The sequence below is a fragment of the Coturnix japonica genome, chromosome 1 (assembly GCF_001577835.2).
Source record: "Coturnix japonica isolate 7356 chromosome 1, Coturnix japonica 2.1, whole genome shotgun sequence".
In the NCBI taxonomy this organism is placed as follows: domain Eukaryota; kingdom Metazoa; phylum Chordata; class Aves; order Galliformes; family Phasianidae; genus Coturnix; species Coturnix japonica.
The window spans coordinates 162,868,874-162,882,766 of NC_029516.1; the positions used below are offsets into that span (position 1 = coordinate 162,868,874).

General features: G+C 40.1%; 1 long non-coding RNA gene across 1 annotated transcript; it reads right to left on the reverse strand.

Annotated features, from left to right (window-relative positions):
* Positions 1-1,287: 1,287 nt before the first annotated feature.
* Positions 1,288-13,363, reverse strand: LOC107308378. Its single transcript, XR_001552779.2, has 5 exons — positions 13,151-13,363; positions 10,107-10,188; positions 7,471-7,591; positions 3,022-3,118; positions 1,288-1,332 (listed from the first exon to the last, which is right to left on the reverse strand). It is a non-coding gene; the product is annotated as an uncharacterized LOC107308378 (long non-coding RNA).
* Between the last annotated feature and the right edge of the window lie 530 nt (positions 13,364-13,893).

The following is a 13,893-nucleotide window of genomic DNA, read 5'->3' on the forward strand; positions in this document are numbered from 1 at the left end:
GAATTAGTGATGAAAAAGCATATTAGACTGATAATACATCATAGATACTGGAATATTACTTAGCACCGTCCATCCTTCATCATGTACAATCAACACTGTGCTTGAATAAAAAGAACTCATAAATGATGACATCTGTACAAAAAAGCCCATAATGCAGGAGGGGAACAGGTGAAGCTTTGAATCGACCAAGCTGATAACTGCTCTTTGAGTTCTGATTACACCTAAATTCATACACCATTGCACCCACAGTGTTATCCATCTTCTTTTCATTAGCAGATTTTGTTCCATCAAGATGATCAGTGTGTTTCTTTTTATTATTTATTCCCATTTTACCTCCTTGATGTTCAGTAGCAAAATGCTGTTGTGAGCTTTGAGCATGTAGAAAATTCTAGCTAGTATAATACTATTGAGAGGTGCTGTGCTTAGCCACACACTGTAGCACAGCTCCATCAGTTTGTCCCTGTGGCTTACATTCTGTTCAGTGTCAAATCACATTAAAGATCTCTCCTTATTTCAAAGGCATTTCCTGGCCTGAGCTGACAAAATGTGCTCAAAACAATCAATCAGTCAAACAATAATCGATGTATAAGCTTTGTGATAAAAGTCAGGATAAAACATTTGTGATAATTATGTTCTTATACTACAGGACTCTTAAATCAGACATGCCTGAACCTGAACTGTTTTGAAATCTTTCCTGAGACTTTACATTCTTTAGATGATCTTTTAACATATGTAAATAAACAGGAACCTGCCCACTAAAAATGTGAACAAAAAGGAAGTGTTCATAATTACTCAATAAGAAACACAAAATATTTATTTCCATAAGAGATACCACAGAAATATCAAAGGTTAATAGTGCAACTTGGACGAAGAGTGATGTGTTATTCTACAGGACAAATCACAGCTCCTTCCTGCTGTCTGGCCCTCCTCCGGATTTAGTCTAATAAGTCCATATTGTGTTAGAAGCCGCAGAGCTGAATGCAGTACTGCAGGTGGAGTCTCACAAGAGTGGAGTAGAGGGAGAGAATCATCTCCATGGTCCTCCTAGGTATACTTCTTTTGATGCAAATCAGAATACTCTTGGCTTTCAGGCTTATAAATTAATATTGCAATCTCATGTTGAATTCTTCATCCAGCATTATCCCCAAGTCCTTTTCCACAGGACTGCTCTCAGTCTGTTCATTGTCCAGCCTCTCCAGAAAATCCATGAACAAGTGGTCAGCTGACTCTGGGAAGCACAAAGGCACCTCCAACAATTCAAAATCCCTTCAGATGATGTCTGGTTTGTTTTTTTTTTTCATTTTGCTTCTCCTCAGCCTTGGGGACTTAACTCTGTAAAGAAGAGTAGAGAACAAGAGTAAGGGATCAGGTTTGCTCTGCACATTCTCCCTTTCTAGCATTCTGACTCCCACACAAATTCTAAGGTTTATGTAAGAGGATCCTGTCAAAAGTACACGTCTGCATCAGGGGCCAAAATATTTTGATGCACAAGCTGGAATGCTGCACTGCAAGCCATCTCATTTGGTAAAATCAGAGTACAATTAATTGCTACATTAAAATAGAATTTGCATAGGGCTACTTATGACATTCTCATTAAAATCACATTAGTTCATCATGATTAGCACTCTCTCACTGAGCACTGAACAAATTAATCTGTGGATCCTTTGCTAGACCCGTGCCCAGAAACACAACTTGTAGGAAAAGATATGGGACATGCATTGTTTCCATTGTAAGATGACTATTCAGTATCTGTTTCAAACCAAGGCAGACTGAAAGTGGACCATGTCAAGGCTCTGTGTAAACAAGAATGCAAGAAATCAGTAATTTGTAAGAACGGCCAAAAGGGCGAAGGGAAGGGAAGGGAAGGGAAGGGAAGGGAAGGGAAGGAAGAAGGGAAGGGAAGGGAAGGGAAGGGAAGGGAAGGGAAGGGAAGGGAAGCAGAAGGGTGCTGTGATATTTAGCAATACTAACACAAAGAATTTCTCCAGTATGAGAGGGACACAGACACACAGGAATGAGCCCTGCAAAGGGAGACATAGTCTGTTAGCAGCTTGGATCATCTATCACACAAGGAGAGGCGGAAGCATCTAGGACTGTTCAGCCTTGAGAAGAAGATGAGAGAGCAGAAGACCTTGTTGCTCTCCACAGTTACCTGGTAGATTCAGAGATCATAGAATGGTTTGGATTGGAGTGGATCTTAAAGATCATCCAGTTCCAACTCCCCTGCCATGGGCAGACCCTTCCCACTATACCTTCTCTACAAGACTGCTCTCAGTCTGCTCATCATTCAGCCTGTATTTGTGTTTTAGATTGTCCCAGCCTATGTGCAGGACTTGGCTTTGTTGAACTGAATGACATTAACACAGGCCTTGAGCCTGCTAAGGTCCTTCCTTCCAGCACGTAGCTCACACCACTTAGCTGGTCCCAACCTCAAACTTGCTGTAACTGCACTCATCCATGTCACTAATAGAGATGTCTGGTCAAAATAGATCCCTGAGGCACATCCCTTATCACTGGTCTCCACTTTTGAGTGTGACTACCCAGTCAGTTCTTTATCCATCAAGCAGTCTATCTATCAAATCCATGTATCTCCAATTTACACACAAGGATGTTGTGCAGGACAGCATCAGATGCTTTGCACAAATCCAGGTAGGTTATGTAAGGTATCTCTAGCAACCAGCCAGACCAAAAGCCCATTCCTTTCACCAAAAATATTTCTTAAATGCTTTTCCTTTGTCCAAACATTTTTTGAAGAAAAACAGCATTGTCTCAGTATTCTTCGTTTTTTTACCCACTTGTTAAAAAAAGTAGTCAAGGAAAAATGGTGTTTCCCAGCTGAACTGCACTTTTTTTCTCTCCCAAGCAAAATCTCTAGATTTTTAACTAATCTCTTTAGATTAGTTAAAAGAAAAAACAAACAAACAAAAACTGACTCTCAACCTAAAATTAGAAGTAGTGTAGATCTGTACAGATCAACACTACAGAATATCAATATTGTTAAATACAGTGTAGTTTGCTCACCTCTATATTTTTTTAGTTAACTCCGTATTTCCTCACACACATATCAGGCAGCTGATCTTTGAACTTATAAGTACTTGGGATCCCGAAGATTAATCTCCTGAATACGGAGCAGAAAATGTTTTAATTAATGTGTTGATATGTTCATGAAGTAATATGAGACAAGTATTCATAGATGCTACAGAAGTCCATTGTAAAGAAGCCAAAGATGAAGAAGAATGAAGAGCAAGTTGAAACTTCTCCCTGATTATACTTTTAAGACTCCTGGGGAAACAGTGCTCAACTGGACACTGCTCATGGCAGGTAATTCTGAATGGCTCTTTGTATTGAATGAATTTCACTTTTAGTCTTCTTCCCTAGGGAAACAGACATGACATCGACTTATAAATATACAGTCGAATACATAGTGAAGAGAACAGCTGCCATAATCCATAATCTAAAATCTACTTGGAGAAAAAACAATCAGTGCTATCGTGTAATAACAGCATCATTATGTTCATAGAAGCTATGAACGCAAAGTTGGATCTGTATTGCCAAAATAAATAATTTACAATTTCTTGAGGGAAAAAAAAGCAATATTATATTTAAGTTATGAACCCGAGCAAGTGACAATCATTACCCCTTGTTTCTCAGAAGCCTTCATACCTTTGAACCTGGATTTTTCTATATTCATCTCAAACAAGAGGAAAATCTAGGGAGAATTCGATCTACATCTATTCAAAGTGATTATAAGTTAAACAAAACCTTTGTGGCCTGTTGTTGCTATATCCTGTTGTTCTTAAACGTGAACATTTTCCTTCCACATAAAACTTTTTTTTAAAGTCTACATTTACTCTGCACATTGCTTCTGTTGTTTCATGGCTAAGTTTAAAAGTGAAAGACCAGTTAAATTCCTCCTTCTGAATCAGAAGCAAACTCAGAAGTCCGCTGGCCAGATTACCTCTTCTCTGCATTTCCACTGAAGCTAAGTATATATATATTTTTTTATACATGAAATATAACAATATAATGGAATATATGACTCAGAAGGGTGTTTGGTTTACTTGATCTGTTGTTTTTGTGTATTGTAAATCACGTTGGTTTTGGTATTCATGTTCTTGTGCATTTGCTGAACCTCAGTGGCATTCCCGATTCTCTTCTTTTGAATCACTGTGTGGTTGATGAGAGCTCTTTAAAAGCAGCTTCAAAACTTCAGTTCAAACTCTGAAAGCTGTTTTGGTTATTTACTATAATGGAAAGCAAATCTGCAAATATTGACAACCTCATTCACTTCCCATTTAAAAACAGCATCCCTACTAATGTTTCTGATTGCACTTTATGCATTTTTCCTCATGTATTCATACAGAATGAAATTATTTCTCCCTCAAATCAAACCAAGCATGAGTTACTGTATGGACAGAGTCAATCAATATTCAGACCTTATTTAATCTTACTTATCAGTACATCCCTGATCGATGTGGATGGACCATATCTTCTGTGTAGAAACAGTAAGAACAATTGTCCAGAACAGATTTTAAGGTCAGTTTAGGGGTATTTTTGGTTGAGAGCAATTCACTGTCCAGTCTTTCTGTATCAGCAGCCACATACTGTAGAGAAAAAAGGCCTCCCCTTCTTGGAGTGGCACACTTTGCTGGGTTAGTAAATGATGCAAAGCAAAAGCTGGAGGTGCAAGTTCAGGCAGACGGTCCTGCAAGCTGTGATTACTGTGCACAGATCTACTTATGCATCCATCAGGCTTATCTCACCTTTCTTCCCACCCTTATTATATACTGACAAGTAGATTTTCTAGTAGGAAAGTCCTGGGCAGCTCAAGTGAAGGCAAATTACGAGGGGGAAACTGACTGGTCTGCAGGGAGGCAGGGAAGTGTAGCATCCTCTTTGGTTTCTTACCTACAGGACCAGCTTGAGCTCTGATGCTTCCTATAGTGCCTGCATGCTCATTTATGAGGCATAACAGTGGCAATTACTACAACACTGACTAGTATTCAGTGAAACTACTACTTATTTCAAAGGTGCAGTTCTGACATTTAAATGCCAAATTTCTACTGAAATTCACTGAGAAAACAAATATCCAAATGCTGCTTATGTGAATGAAAATATCCTCACAAAAAGGTATCATCACCCTAACATACTGTGGTTGTATAACTATTCTGTTGGTTTTGGTTTTAAAGCAGGGTACAGTCGCTGCAGCAGGCTCATCCCATTATTCCCAGTCCCCTATGGGATGTGTCATCAGACAAACTGCACTTAGAGCTCTCCCACCAACAGCTGCAAATAGGAAAGTGATATTTTGTGAATAACCAGAGTGAAGGAAATCCATTTGGTGTTAATATATTGGTATTCCTGTTAGAAATATGCTGCAGCTCCTAAAAAAATCCCCCATGTCCTCATGATTACAAAATATGTCATGGTATCAGTCTATTCTCCACAGCACAGAGTACTGTCTGACAGCTAATGTGCTTTGCTGCACTGTTATCAGCTGCCTTGCTGCAATGCAGTATGTTACACAGAGTTACTCTGGTGTGCACAGCTCTGCCCTGCTCAGCTTCTGCATTTGCAGAGAAAATGTTGATTACCTTGAAATGGTAATAATATGATTTTCCACTGTAAGCCACAGCAGAGATCATACAGTTACCAAAAGCTATGACTGTCAGCCAAATTGCATACTGAGCACAATTATTTGAGCTATTAATTGAAGTATAACATTTCCTTATGAGATAGCAATGATGAAAATTTGCACTGATAGATAACTTGAGGGAAGGATTGAAAACAGTGATTTTAAATGCATATGCAAGTCACACTTCAGAGGAGAACTTGCTGATAAGCTTGACAGTTTATCATTGCCGTAATAAGGAGGAATGAAGGCAGTGTCCATGTAAAACAGCAGCTTCCTGTGGACTGAAGCTCAGCCCTGCTTTTTCTAACCAGCTCCTGTAGGAGTCTACCTGCAGATGGTCTGAGTACTTCTTATGTAAAATCAGCATGGATAATGAGGTGTTATTAGACTCTCAGCAGGAGTCTCTGTCCTTGGTTTTCAGGGGAAAAGCTCCACTCGCTGAACTGAGGAAGCATTAGAGTACATTGGCCCAGACCTTCAGAGGTGTCCTGATCACTAACAGGTATTGATTTCAAATAGCACTATGCATCTGGGCACACAGACACTATATCACTGTCACTATATAGTCTCTCTGTTTGTAAGGGTCACATACCAAAATCTAATACTGCATCTCATTGTGCCGTACATGGTAGTGCCAGTAGCACGAGCTAAGGTTTTGTGACTACATAAGCATCAGCCCCACCAGCTGCCAGTGCAGAGTAGTCAATGCCTCAGTGATGATGAACAAAACCTGAAAGCGGCATAATTTGCATTAGCTCAGCTTGCTCTGCTCTTCACACCTTAGTGAGTTCAATGTGAGATCAGCATCTGCATCTCATCCAGGTGTGGGGGCTGGGTACAGGCAGCCAAGCCAGGGGACAGAGGTAGCGCATGTGGGTCTGGGGGATATGAAGTGGGGTCCTCTAAGCCTGAAACACTGTCATTATCATGGAAACACCCCTAGCAAACAAAGCTGAAGAATTAACAAATTATCATATTATTGCTAAGCTGCACATGAATGCATAAAAACATGCAAATGTGAACACAGAACCATGCAAGCAGTTAGCAGTTAGCAGTGTTCAGCTCAGTTAGTTACTATTATTTCTGCTGTAGGATGAGGATTGTGAAATTAACCTTGTGTGACTTTTTCTACCCCATTTTAACCTTTTAAAATCTCAAAAATCTGGCAGACACAAATAGACATCATGGGGAAAGAAGCTGCTGAAATTCAGCTCATATCCCCCTCATAAAAACAAAAACATTGTCTTGAGACAGATGGATTCTACTGCATTTTGTGCTCAACTCTTATCCTGTAACACAGATCTGCGTGTATGCAATTACTCAAGGCCATTACTTCAGATACTGTAAGCTATATCTTGAGGTCAAGTAGCAGATGCCAACAGAGATGATGTCCTGCCAGAGCAGAGGAAAAGTCAATGACCCATGAGCATGGGATGCAGATGCTGTGACAAGGACTGCCAGCAGGACTGCTCACTGCAGCAATGTTCCCTCTTAAAGACGTTGCATTAAATGTGCAGGTTGGTAAAATATACCTAATTTGTAAACTTCAGAGTCCATTTTAAAGCATGTCATGACTGTATGAGGATATTGGTCACTTAGGTATTTTCATGTCTATGCACATAAATGTCAGAGCACTGCAGTATTATAAAACTATATGATAAGGCCACAAAGTGCAAAAAATACATTTATCCCATGCACGCTTTTCCTTTGTTAATCCGAGTGGCATCTTCCTGAAGCTGGAAAGGTAGAGATGGTTTTGTTGGTTTTTTTTTTCTGTGCTGCACAGAAACTGGAGTGCTTCCACTGGAGGCCAATAAGCTGAATACATTACTCACTTGCCCCTTGCTGCATTTGTCTTCAGGAGGATCTATCAATCAGACCCTTCAGCTTGCTTTGGTTCGTGGCTTAGATTGAAGAACTAAAGTCTCAAGACATGGATCTGGATTTCCCCAGGCTCTGTAATTAAATAAGGCAAACCACAACAGAGTAATAAAAAAAGATGTCTGAGGGTATTGTTTCAGGTTTGGAAAATACTACCTGGGAGAGATACCGAGCAACAATGGTGGATATGGAATGTCAATGAGGTGCCTATGGGCCAGGATCTTGTGGGTGACCAAAATTAATATTGCTGACCGTATTCTTTCTATGGGATAGCTGAGGAATGCAAAAATAGTAAAGTACTCACAGATCTCCATCTTGAATGTCATGAGTGCAGCTGCCATTCAGGCAGCGGGAATCTGAAATACAGAATGACCCTCTTCTCTCGAGGAAAAAGAAACTGAAAATTGGACATTGTGTATGTCTAATGATTTCAGTGCAAAGAACGGTTGGTTCCCAATTGTTTGGTGAAGAGGAAGTGGTCACATCCGTACAGCAAGGGTAAAAAAAGAAAAAAGATCTTTGTTAAGTGTCACAGCTGCATAGAGGGCTTGACCCTCTAGCATTAGAGCTTTGTTTCCCGTAATTACTGTCATTCTCCAGACAATTATTTGCATTGACTCATGTAACAAAAGCAGAAGCAGATAAGGAAATTGCCATGACTTGGGGTTTTTAGTTTGTATACAAAAGGCTAGACTTAAATAGCAATACCGTTCTCATGTTTCAGTGCCAGCCCAGCTCCTGCAGAGACAACTCCTCTAATGCCACTGATTTTGCCGAGAAGGTCTCAGTGCTCCTCTCCTGACATCCTGACAATCTCCTTAATTACATGCAAACCGCGGCTCTGAATATCGCATTTCTGCTCTCAGTAAAAATAGTTTGACAAAAGGATACAAAAATGGTGAAGGGTCCAGAGAGCAAAGGGTGTGAGCAGCAGCAGCGGACCCCGGGTGTGCTGAGCCCAGAGCAGAGCAGGCTGAGGGGAGGCCTGATGGCGGCTGCAGCTCCTCACAGGGACAGACACGGCTGGCCCCATAGGTTCACACACCCTTATCACATCTTATCCATATCAGAGAGAAATAAAACTTGTCTTAACCCCGCAAAGAAGTATGTGTAAATTGGTTGTATGAAAAGCAAGAGGCTCCCAAAGTCTGAGGAGCTTAATTTACCTTGCTGAACAACTGGGCTAGTTTTAGAAAGTGACATACATTATTTACAATGTCAAGATTAATACTAAAAAGTTACTGATCTGAGACATATCTAAGTCACAGATGAGAAATCACAATTTGATAAGCAATATCACTTTAAAAAGCAGTTAGTCTTAGATCCTGTATAGCAAATCAAACACCGATAGCTCAAGTGTAAAAAATTGTGTTAATTTCCTACACTTTTTTTCCCTTTTTCCTCCCTTTGGAAGCACTCTGATTTTATAATTTCCCATCAGTTTATATAATTAAGCAAATTATCTTTGTTGTAATACTTAGGTGGAGATCTGTTAGAAACTCCAAAAGGGCCCTACTTTTTTAAGTGCAATCTTTCCTCCTGAATTGTTTCTTGAGCATTAATCTTTTTTTCTTTTTTCACCTTACTTACCAGCTTAAAAGATCAGACTTGTACCTTCTGTTATATTCAGAGTTTTGCTATGGGCAAATAAGGGAAAGCAACTTGCATGTGAAGACAAGAATTTCATTGTTAGGAGTGTTAATGCTATAAGAGCATGATAGGCCCCGTTTATTAGTTTAGTAACAAAACTGTATGCAAACAATTGAAAGTAGTACAGATGAACTTCAATAACGGTTATACTTTTTCAGACCTCACCTTGTCTGCCCTTTTCCCTTGTCTTGTCTCACCTCAGTTTTCTTAATTAAATTAGGAATAAATCTAATCATAATGTCATAAAACTATTGGATGTACTAGCATTGAACTAAATTATTAACATGTTGCTCAACATTCTGAATAAAGCACCTGAGCAAAGCAATGTTCCAGTGCTAGGAACTTTCATTGCACTGTACAATCTGTTATTGGCAACGATACTTCTCTCAAGCAAGATATTGGGCTTGGGCCAGCGTGGATGGAAGTCATTACTGCTTTTTACTTAAATTTTAATATTACTTTTTAAAATGATTTTTAAATTGAAAGCTGCAGTTGATTTTAAATCAAAACCAACATCTATTCCTTGTTTAGGATTATCATAATAGCCATACAGCATGGTACCCTCATTATCTCCAGTTCAAGTAGAAGCTCTTACCCAGACTTTTATTTGCATTCCTATATGTATATATGTATATATAGGTATATATTTCCCTTCGTGTTAGAGCATTTAAACAGATTTACAAAGGAATAAAATAAGTAGCTCAGAAAGCCATCATACATGGCCACCAGGCTCTACTGTCTTGCCTAAACTGGAAAGTGTATAGGGTAGAGATTGTTGTATATAACATCTATTCAGTCAAAATCTGATTGCTGGCCACTAACCTAACATGGCTGTAATGTACAAGCATCATATGATATTGACTCATAGCATGAATTCTGAAAATGGTAGAAATTTATCCTATAAATTTTAAGGTCATTCAAAACAATTGTTGGGACTTACCATCTTGTCCTTTTAGTTTTAAAGTCATATGTCCTCATCACAAGTTCAATGAAGCAGGACTCAGTGGAAGGCATAAAACTTCCTGTAAGTGATATGAAATACCATTTAGTTCTCCAGCGTGTCATCTCTCAGTGCCCTCATACTTAGCCTAGAAATGACAAACGTGTGTATTTCACAGACATGCAAAAAAAGGTTGGAATCAATAAAAATAGGAACTGTATGACCTTTACATTACCATTTTTTATACACTGGTAAATGGTTGTTACTGCAGGACTGAAATTCATCTATCTTGTAACTCGGGCAGGGATATGATCAAGGAGATAACAACATGAAGAAGGCAAACACCTACCGTTTTTCTTATTATTTTACACCAAGGTAAAGATTTGTCACTACAGGTATGGACAGCAACATCTTTAGATAAGGCTTGGTACAAACACAAAACAGAGCAGAGCAGCCACCTCTACTGACTTCCTATCTGAGATTTTATTCTAACAGAATAAATAGGTAGAGACCTAAGAAGGCTCTGGGACCAGCCAGGGACTGGTCACAAGCATGCTCCCTGAAATGGCTTTGGCTTTGTCTCACATCCATTAGTCCTCCCCACTAGTCCACTGTGGCTGCTTTTTTTCTGGCAGAGAGGGCTGTTATGCAGAGGTGCACTACACCATGTACTCATGGCCAAAGCTTTTAGAAATGAGGAGCAGCCCCTCACCACCTGGCATAGTTGAAGAGCTTATTTCATGATTCTGCAGCCTAAATGTATAAATGCACTGCTAATAGTTAGTCAAGTTAGGCTCATACATATGCTTGACTTTTCATGCTACCATGTCCATTTTCTGTCTCTCACATCCAGTATACATCACCTCTATTATCCTTCATAAAAAATATGCCTATACATGGAGCAGGAAAGCAATGGGACCAGGAGAAGCCCGTGCCCAGTGCTGTGGGACAGCTGCCCTAGGCAGCAGCTTGTTCACGCTCATCCCTGACCAGCCACATGGTCAGGCTTCAGCTTCCCAGAAAGCTGACAATCTGGGGAGGCATTGGGCTTGTTCACTTTTTGCCACTGAGTAATAACTGAGATCATGCAGGCAGAATATCCTGAATTGTTTGTCAAATGTGCAAGAGTGATTCCTGTAAAGGGTGGACACAACATTTATATTTGTGATGTGCAAAGTATCAGATTGGTTATAGGATATTTCATTAGCAAACCACTGTCTTTATTTAGATATTCCCCTTTCATTTTTATCAAGACTGTTTCCAGGCCATGTCTATCCATGCACCTGCTTTCAATCACTATCACATCTGTGACCAAAAAGCCTGAGGTGTAAATCTGGGCAAAGTGAGCAGTTACAGCAAAGTATGGCAGACTTTTGGGGTTGCAGGCCTGTATCCACTGAAGTCAGCAGGGGTCTGTTCACAAACTGCAACAGGATACTGTTCAAGTTCATTTTCAATTTAGCTTGAAAAATGAAGTATAGGCAGCAATAAAGAATGGAAATAACTCATCCCTATTTACCCAAGCCATCCAGCTGAGAGGCCTGGTGCATGCATCTGTGAGCTGAGGGCAAGGCCTGCACTTTCTGAGGAGCAGTACAAAGCCACAGGCCAGCCATGAAACTGAGAGGTAAATTTGGTGTAATTTTGTGTTCCTGCTGGTTTCTGCCAGCTGCAGGGGCAGTGGGTGCAGCCCCAGAGCTGTGCAGCAGAGGTTTGTACCCTTGGTTTGGTGGTGAGGAGAGTTAACAGGCCTGGAATGATGAAGCGAGCTATCTTTTAAGACGATGTATCATATCAATTATATTGGAGCAAAAAGCATGACCCAGACTGACAAAATATAAGACAAAGTGGAAGAAGGAAAATGCTGATCTGGTTCAAAGGACTGAAGGATGAAACGATTGCAGCTGCCACTTTGTATCAGTCAGCTGTACTGATCTGTCAGAAACAAATTCAGGTAACATAATTAACAAGATCTCTTTCTTATACGGTCCTCTTTCTTTGCACATAGAAGTGTGAGAGAAATCTTCAATTAAACTAAATCTGAAGGTCTGCTGCTTGCACAGCAGGAACAGGCTGCCTTTCAGTCACATTAACCTGCTGCCCATGAAGTAAGGATCAGGGCAAGAGAGTACTGTGTCAACATGGCCATAGCAGGGCAAGGACGGAAAGCCACAGAGTCCAGGAAATGGTGCAGACAAGTTTCATCAGCTGGAGGAGATAGAGGAAATGCAGGGGGAAAAGAAAACACAGCAGGAATGGAAACAAACAAGGCTGCTCCAAGAAAAAAGCCCTGATATCAAACAATTGAGACGACTGCAAACAAGAAGGGAAAAAACTTCTGTACTTGAAATGAGAAAAACAGCTGTGTTCATTATAGTATCCTCACACCCTCCCAGACAGCAATATCCCTTCAATGCTACTTCACAAGTGTGCACTCAGTTCTCCTTGGTGAGAGGCAGTGGCCATTGGGAAAGGCTGTGTTACCTCCTAGTCCTGTGCAACTATGCAAGACCTGTGCAAAATTTGGCACAGGTTGGCATGCATTGATGCATTTAACATAGCTCCAGATCCTTTGTATTTCCCATCACAGTTCACATTTTAAAATGGTGAAGATAAAGGAGTAAACATCATAACACTCTTCATATCCTAGGGGATTCAGAGATGACTCATTGGGGTTTGGAAGGAAAAGACTGTTTAGTGAATGTACATGACAAAACTCTAGTCTGGACCATGACAAAATGTATTCCCTTCTAAAGAAGCATGATCTAGATTCCAGGGAGAAGGAATCTGAAATGTCAAATCAATTTGTCTTTAGCTTTGAGGATTTGGGTATTCCACATCTGAAGAATCCATGTAATATATCAGATAATAAGAAAAACATATCAAAAGAATATAAACCTCAGTTAAGGACAAAAGGCAATCACTTAGTATCCTGGCTACAAATTGGAACTGTGTATTTTACACTAAGCATATTCTTCCAAAGTATCTGTCCCAGCAGAAAATCAGAAGGTGACAGAGCAGCTATCAGACATGACCTCACTTACAGGTTCCCACATTCAAGATTGCTCAACTTCTGGGGCCATCTGGTGTTTTCTTGCTTCACGGTAGCATGGTGTCACCACAGAGTCCCAGCTGGGCTGTGAGACAGAGAGCAATTTTATTGTGAAAACTACCTCAGATGGAAAAATAAACGTGCAAAATCATGTGCACTACCAACAAAGATTTTGCTAACTTACCTAACGGTTGCATTTCAGTGCTTTTGGGGAAAAAAAGAAAAAGAAAAAAAAAAAAAAGGAAAAAAAAAGAAAAAAAAAAACCAAAAACTGTTAAATGAGATCTTGTTTCCATTCCTTGCATCACTGTAAATTCCCCTTCCCCCTCAAATGACATTTAATCTTTCTGCATCAGTCTGAGGAAACCAAGTGCTTCTTCAATGGCAGGTAGAGATTTTAGATTTCAGGAGTCACGTTAGATTGTCTAAGCACCACTGTAGTCCTCCAGCACTCTGTCTAGCATAACCTTATGGGAATCTGAACTCAAAGCAACATCCATTAGCGACTTACGCTTGTGCAGTTGTTCAAACCTACCAACACAGTGGCACTGCTGAGTTACTCAGAGCTCACATCACACACTCAGTGCTTCCCCTCACAGTGCCATTTGGAATTAAATACTGTCCTTTTTGCATTAGCAAAACACAGCCAAGACAAAGCTCTTGAAGTGGGCTGACCACATTTCCTTCAACTAAAGAGCTCAGTGGCTTGGGATTATATTTAGTGGGGCTGTCTGT